We start from the raw sequence: 7,500 nt of genomic DNA on the forward strand, positions 1-7,500 counted from the left end.
TCCGACCTCCTGGAACCCAAGATGGGCATCCAGGGTCCCGAAATCCGTGTCCCCGAAAATCTCCGCGAACCTTTCCTGGCAATATTGTAGATGCGGCACCCGGCCCAGCCACCGGGGGCAACCGCCGAAAGTGTCCGCCCTCCTGGAGCGAAGGCCCGGGCAAGGCCCGTTTCAAAAACCTCATACGGACTTCCGGAGCCCGAGCCCCGGCGCCAGGTCGACCCAGGGCCGACCTCCCGGGCCCCAGAGAGGCTCGTCTCCGCCGCGGAAGCCGCCCGCCGCCCGCGCCGAAGGCCCCCGGGCCCGCCCGGCCTCCGGGCAGGGCACCGGGGAGAAGTAGGAATCGTGGCCGGGCTCCTGGAACTCCTGCCCGGCCTGCCACGCGGAAGCATGCCGGGTTCTCCCGCCGCGCCGTGCAGGTTCTTCCGCCCCTCGCCGGGGTAGCCGGGCTCCAACCGCTGGGCCCCGCAGCGTGGAAGGGCCCCTGCGAGTCGCCCCCCGGCCTGCACGCCCGCCGTGCAGTCGACCGGGTCGAAGCCGGAATCGCGGCCGGGTTCCTGGAACTCTCGCCCGGCCTGCCCGCCCGGCCCGCCCCCCGGGCCGGGGCTCCAGTCGACATGGAGCCAAACTCGGTTTTGACCCCCTCCTGCAGCACGGTCCGGCCCCGGAGGTTCCTCCGTCCGACCTCCTGGAACCCAAGATGGGCATCCAGGGTCCCGAAATCCGTGTCCCCGAAAATCTCCGCGAACCTTTCCTGGCAATATTGTAGATGCGGCACCCGGCCCAGCCACCGGGGGCAACCGCCGAAAGTGTCCGCCCTCCTGGAGCGAAGGCCCGGGCAAGGCCCGTTTCAAAAACCTCATACGGACTTCCGGAGCCCGAGCCCCGGCGCCAGGTCGACCCAGGGCCGACCTCCCGGGCCCCAGAGAGGCTCGTCTCCGCCGCGGAAGCCGCCCGCCGCCCGCGCCGAAGGCCCCCGGGCCCGCCCGGCCTCCGGGCAGGGCACCGGGGAGAAGTAGGAATCGTGGCCGGGCTCCTGGAACTCCTGCCCGGCCTGCCACGCGGAAGCATGCCGGGTTCTCCCGCCGCGCCGTGCAGGTTCTTCCGCCCCTCGCCGGGGTAGCCGGGCTCCAACCGCTGGGCCCCGCAGCGTGGAAGGGCCCCTGCGAGTCGCCCCCCGGCCTGCACGCCCGCCGTGCAGTCGACCGGGTCGAAGCCGGAATCGCGGCCGGGTTCCTGGAACTCTCGCCCGGCCTGCCCGCCCGGCCCGCCCCCCGGGCCGGGGCTCCAGTCGACTTGGAGCCAAACTCGGTTTTGACCCCCTCCTGCAGCACGGTCCGGCCCCGGAGGTTCCTCCGTCCGACCTCCTGGAACCCAAGATGGGCATCCAGGGTCCCGAAATCCGTGTCCCCGAAAATCTCCGCGAACCTTTCCTGGCAATATTGTAGATGCGGCACCCGGCCCAGCCACCGGGGGCAACCGCCGAAAGTGTCCGCCCTCCTGGAGCGAAGGCCCGGGCAAGGCCCGTTTCAAAAACCTCATACGGACTTCCGGAGCCCGAGCCCCGGCGCCAGGTCGACCCAGGGCCGACCTCCCGGGCCCCAGAGAGGCTCGTCTCCGCCGCGGAAGCCGCCCGCCGCCCGCGCCGAAGGCCCCCGGGCCCGCCCGGCCTCCGGGCAGGGCACCGGGGAGAAGTAGGAATCGTGGCCGGGCTCCTGGAACTCCTGCCCGGCCTGCCACGCGGAAGCATGCCGGGTTCTCCCGCCGCGCCGTGCAGGTTCTTCCGCCCCTCGCCGGGGTAGCCGGGCTCCAACCGCTGGGCCCCGCAGCGTGGAAGGGCCCCTGCGAGTCGCCCCCCGGCCTGCACGCCCGCCGTGCAGTCGACCGGGTCGAAGCCGGAATCGCGGCCGGGTTCCTGGAACTCTCGCCCGGCCTGCCCGCCCGGCCCGCCCCCCGGGCCGGGGCTCCAGTCGACATGGAGCCAAACTCGGTTTTGACCCCCTCCTGCAGCACGGTCCGGCCCCGGAGGTTCCTCCGTCCGACCTCCTGGAACCCAAGATGGGCATCCAGGGTCCCGAAATCCGTGTCCCCGAAAATCTCCGCGAACCTTTCCTGGCAATATTGTAGATGCGGCACCCGGCCCAGCCACCGGGGGCAACCGCCGAAAGTGTCCGCCCTCCTGGAGCGAAGGCCCGGGCAAGGCCCGTTTCAAAAACCTCATACGGACTTCCGGAGCCCGAGCCCCGGCGCCAGGTCGACCCAGGGCCGACCTCCCGGGCCCCAGAGAGGCTCGTCTCCGCCGCGGAAGCCGCCCGCCGCCCGCGGCGAAGGCCCCCGGGCCCGCCCGGCCTCCGGGCAGGGCACCGGGGAGAAGTAGGAATCGTGGCCGGGCTCCTGGAACTCCTGCCCGGCCTGCCACGCGGAAGCATGCCGGGTTCTCCCGCCGCGCCGTGCAGGTTCTTCCGCCCCTCGCCGGGGTAGCCGGGCTCCAACCGCTGGGCCCCGCAGCCTGGAAGGGCCCCTGCGAGTCGCCCCCCGGCCTGCACGCCCGCCGTGCAGTCGACCGGGTCGAAGCCGGAATCGCGGCCGGGTTCCTGGAACTCTCGCCCGGCCTGCCCGCCCGGCCCGCCCCCCGGGCCGGGGCTCCAGTCGACATGGAGCCAAACTCGGTTTTGACCCCCTCCTGCAGCACGGTCCGGCCCCGGAGGTTCCTCCGTCCGACCTCCTGGAACCCAAGATGGGCATCCAGGGTCCCGAAATCCGTGTCCCCGAAAATCTCCGCGAACCTTTCCTGGCAATATTGTAGATGCGGCACCCGGCCCAGCCACCGGGGGCAACCGCCGAAAGTGTCCGCCCTCCTGGAGCGAAGGCCCGGGCAAGGCCCGTTTCAAAAACCTCATACGGACTTCCGGAGCCCGAGCCCCGGCGCCAGGTCGACCCAGGGCCGACCTCCCGGGCCCCAGAGAGGCTCGTCTCCGCCGCGGAAGCCGCCCGCCGCCCGCGGCGAAGGCCCCCGGGCCCGCCCGGCCTCCGGGCAGGGCACCGGGGAGAAGTAGGAATCGTGGCCGGGCTCCTGGAACTCCTGCCCGGCCTGCCACGCGGAAGCATGCCGGGTTCTCCCGCCGCGCCGTGCAGGTTCTTCCGCCCCTCGCCGGGGTAGCCGGGCTCCAACCGCTGGGCCCCGCAGCGTGGAAGGGCCCCTGCGAGTCGCCCCCCGGCCTGCACGCCCGCCGTGCAGTCGACCGGGTCGAAGCCGGAATCGCGGCCGGGTTCCTGGAACTCTCGCCCGGCCTGCCCGCCCGGCCCGCCCCCCGGGCCGGGGCTCCAGTCGACATGGAGCCAAACTCGGTTTTGACCCCCTCCTGCAGCACGGTCCGGCCCCGGAGGTTCCTCCGTCCGACCTCCTGGAACCCAAGATGGGCATCCAGGGTCCCGAAATCCGTGTCCCCGAAAATCTCCGCGAACCTTTCCTGGCAATATTGTAGATGCGGCACCCGGCCCAGCCACCGGGGGCAACCGCCGAAAGTGTCCGCCCTCCTGGAGCGAAGGCCCGGGCAAGGCCCGTTTCAAAAACCTCATACGGACTTCCGGAGCCCGAGCCCCGGCGCCAGGTCGACCCAGGGCCGACCTCCCGGGCCCCAGAGAGGCTCGTCTCCGCCGCGGAAGCCGCCCGCCGCCCGCGGCGAAGGCCCCCGGGCCCGCCCGGCCTCCGGGCAGGGCACCGGGGAGAAGTAGGAATCGTGGCCGGGCTCCTGGAACTCCTGCCCGGCCTGCCACGCGGAAGCATGCCGGGTTCTCCCGCCGCGCCGTGCAGGTTCTTCCGCCCCTCGCCGGGGTAGCCGGGCTCCAACCGCTGGGCCCCGCAGCCTGGAAGGGCCCCTGCGAGTCGCCCCCCGGCCTGCACGCCCGCCGTGCAGTCGACCGGGTCGAAGCCGGAATCGCGGCCGGGTTCCTGGAACTCTCGCCCGGCCTGCCCGCCCGGCCCGCCCCCCGGGCCGGGGCTCCAGTCGACATGGAGCCAAACTCGGTTTTGACCCCCTCCTGCAGCACGGTCCGGCCCCGGAGGTTCCTCCGTCCGACCTCCTGGAACCCAAGATGGGCATCCAGGGTCCCGAAATCCGTGTCCCCGAAAATCTCCGCGAACCTTTCCTGGCAATATTGTAGATGCGGCACCCGGCCCAGCCACCGGGGGCAACCGCCGAAAGTGTCCGCCCTCCTGGAGCGAAGGCCCGGGCAAGGCCCGTTTCAAAAACCTCATACGGACTTCCGGAGCCCGAGCCCCGGCGCCAGGTCGACCCAGGGCCGACCTCCCGGGCCCCAGAGAGGCTCGTCTCCGCCGCGGAAGCCGCCCGCCGCCCGCGGCGAAGGCCCCCGGGCCCGCCCGGCCTCCGGGCAGGGCACCGGGGAGAAGTAGGAATCGTGGCCGGGCTCCTGGAACTCCTGCCCGGCCTGCCACGCGGAAGCATGCCGGGTTCTCCCGCCGCGCCGTGCAGGTTCTTCCGCCCCTCGCCGGGGTAGCCGGGCTCCAACCGCTGGGCCCCGCAGCCTGGAAGGGCCCCTGCGAGTCGCCCCCCGGCCTGCACGCCCGCCGTGCAGTCGACCGGGTCGAAGCCGGAATCGCGGCCGGGTTCCTGGAACTCTCGCCCGGCCTGCCCGCCCGGCCCGCCCCCCGGGCCGGGGCTCCAGTCGACTTGGAGCCAAACTCGGTTTTGACCCCCTCCTGCAGCACGGTCCGGCCCCGGAGGTTCCTCCGTCCGACCTCCTGGAACCCAAGATGGGCATCTAGGGTCCCGAAATCCGTGTCCCCGAAAATCTCCGCGAACCTTTCCTGGCAATATTGTAGATGCGGCACCCGGCCCAGCCACCGGGGGCAACCGCCGAAAGTGTCCGCCCTCCTGGAGCGAAGGCCCGGGCAAGGCCCGTTTCAAAAACCTCATACGGACTTCCGGAGCCCGAGCCCCGGCGCCAGGTCGACCCAGGGCCGACCTCCCGGGCCCCAGAGAGGCTCGTCTCCGCCGCGGAAGCCGCCCGCCGCCCGCGCCGAAGGCCCCCGGGCCCGCCCGGCCTCCGGGCAGGGCACCGGGGAGAAGTAGGAATCGTGGCCGGGCTCCTGGAACTCCTGCCCGGCCTGCCCCGCGCATGCATGCCGGGTTCTCCGGCCGCGCCGTGCAGGTTCTTCCGCCCCTCGCCGGGGTAGCCGGGCTCCAACCGCTGGGCCCCGCAGCCTGGAAGGGGCCCTGGGAGTCGCCGCCGGCCTGCACGCCCGCCGTGCAGTCGACCGGGTCGAAGCCGGAATCGCGGCCGGGTTCCTGGAACTCTCGCCCGGCCTGCCCGCCCGGCCCGCCCCCCGGGCCGGAGCGCCAGTCGACATGGAGCCAAACTCGGGGTTGACCCTCGCCTGCAGCACGGTCCGGCCCCGGAGGTTCCTCCGTCCGAGCTCCTGGAACCCAAGATGGGCATCTAGGGTCCCGAAACCCGTGTCCTCGAAAATCTCCGCGAACCTTTCCTGGCAATATTGCAGATGCGGCACCCGGCCCAGCCACCGGGACGAACCGCCGAAAGTGTCCGGCCTCCTGGAGCGAAGGCCCGGGCAAGGCCCGTTTGAAAAACCTCATACGGACTTCCAGGGCCGGAGCCCCGGCGCCAGGTCGACCGCGGGCCTCCCTCCCGGGGCCCAGCACGGCTCGTCTCCCCCGCGGGAGCAGCCCGCCGCCCTCGCCGAAGGCCCCCGGACCTGCCCGGCCTCCGGGCAGGGCACCGGGGAGAAGCCGGAATCGCGGCCGGGCTCCTGGAACTCTCGCCCGGCCAAGCCGCTCGGCCCGCCCCTGGGCCGGAGCTCCAGTCGACATGGAGCCAAACTCGCGGTTGAACCTCTCCTGCAGCACGGTCCGGCCCCGGAGGTTCCTCCGTCCGAGCTCCTGGAACCCAAGATGGGCATCTAGGGTCCCGAAACCCGTGTCCCCGAAAATCTCCGCGGACCTTTCTCGGCAATATTGTAGATGCGGCACCCGGCCCAGCCGCCGGGAGCAACCGCCGAAAGTGTCCGGCCTCCTGGAGCGAAGGCCCGGGCACGGCCCGTTTGAAAATCCTCATACGGACTTCCAGGGCCGGAGCTCGGGAGCCAGGTCGACCCCGGGCCTCCCTCCCGGGCGTTAGGGCGGCTCGTCTCCCCCGCGGGAGCAGCCCGCTGCCCGCGCCGAAGGCCCCCGGACCCGCCCGGCCTCCGGGCAGGGCACCGGGGAGAAGCCGGAATCGCGGCCGGGCTCCTGGAACTCTCGCCCGGCCAAGCCGCTCGGCCCGCCCCTGGGCCGGAGCTCCAGTCGACATGGAGCCAAACTCGCGGTTGAACCCCTCCTGCAGCACGGTCCGGCCCCGGAGGTTCCTCCGTCCGAGCTCCTGGAACCCAAGATGGGCATCTAGGGTCCCGGAAACCGTGTCCCCGAAAATCTCCGCGGACCTTTCTCGGCAATATTGTAGATGCGGCACCCGGCCCAGCCACCGGGACGAACCGCCGAAAGTGTCCGCCCTCCTGGAGCGAAGGCCCGGGCACGGCCCGTTTGAAAAACCTCATACGGACTTCCGGAGCCCGAGCCCCGGCGCCAGGTCGACCCAGGGCCAACCTCCCGGGCCCCAGAGAGGCTCGTCTCCCCCGCGGGAGCAGCCCGCCGCCCGCAGCCGAAGGCCCCCGGACCTGCCCGGCCTCCGGGCAGGGCACCGGGGAGAAGCCGGAATCGCGGCCGGGTTCCTGGAACTCTCGCCCGGCCCGCCCCTGGGCCGGAGCTCCAGTCGACATGGAGCCAAACCCGGGGTTGACCCCCTCCTGCAGCACGGTCCGGTCCCGGAGGTACCCCTGCCCGACCTCCTGGAACCCAAGATGGGCAACTAGGGTCCCGAAAAGCGTGTCCCCGAAAATCTCCGCGGACCTTTCCTGGCAATATTGTAGATGCGGCACCCGGCCCAGCCACCGGGGGCAACCGCCGAAAGTGTCCGCCCTCCTGGAGCGAAGGCCCGGGCACGGCCCGTTTGAAAAACCTCATCGGGACTTCCAGGGCCGGAGCCCCGGCGCCAGGTCGACCCCGGGCCTCCCTCCCGGGGCCCAGCACGGCTCGTCTCCCCCGCGGGAGCATCCCGCCGCCCGCGCCGAAGGCCCCCGGACCTGCCCGGCCTCCGGGCAGGGCACCGGGGAGAAGTCGGAATCGCGGCCGGGCTCCTGGAACTCCCGCCCGGCCTGCCCCGCGGAGTCCTGCCCGGGCTCCCGCCGCCTTGGCCCGGGACGACCACCCCTCGGCGGGGTGCCTCGGCTCCGACCCCGGAGGCCCGGGTCCCTGCCGGGGCCCTTGGACCCGCCCCCCGGGCTGCCCTTCCACGGAGCCCTTGACCGGGACGAGATCGGAATTGTGGCCGAGCTCCTGGAACTCTCGCCCGGCCTGACCGCCTTCTCCGGCCCTTTTCCGGTTTTCCCCGTTGACCTGGCTCCAAACTCGGGTTTGGCCCCTCAGC

Source organism: Alligator mississippiensis, unplaced genomic scaffold (genome assembly GCF_030867095.1).
Source record: "Alligator mississippiensis isolate rAllMis1 unplaced genomic scaffold, rAllMis1 scaffold_62, whole genome shotgun sequence".
NCBI lineage: Eukaryota > Metazoa > Chordata > Crocodylia > Alligatoridae > Alligator > Alligator mississippiensis.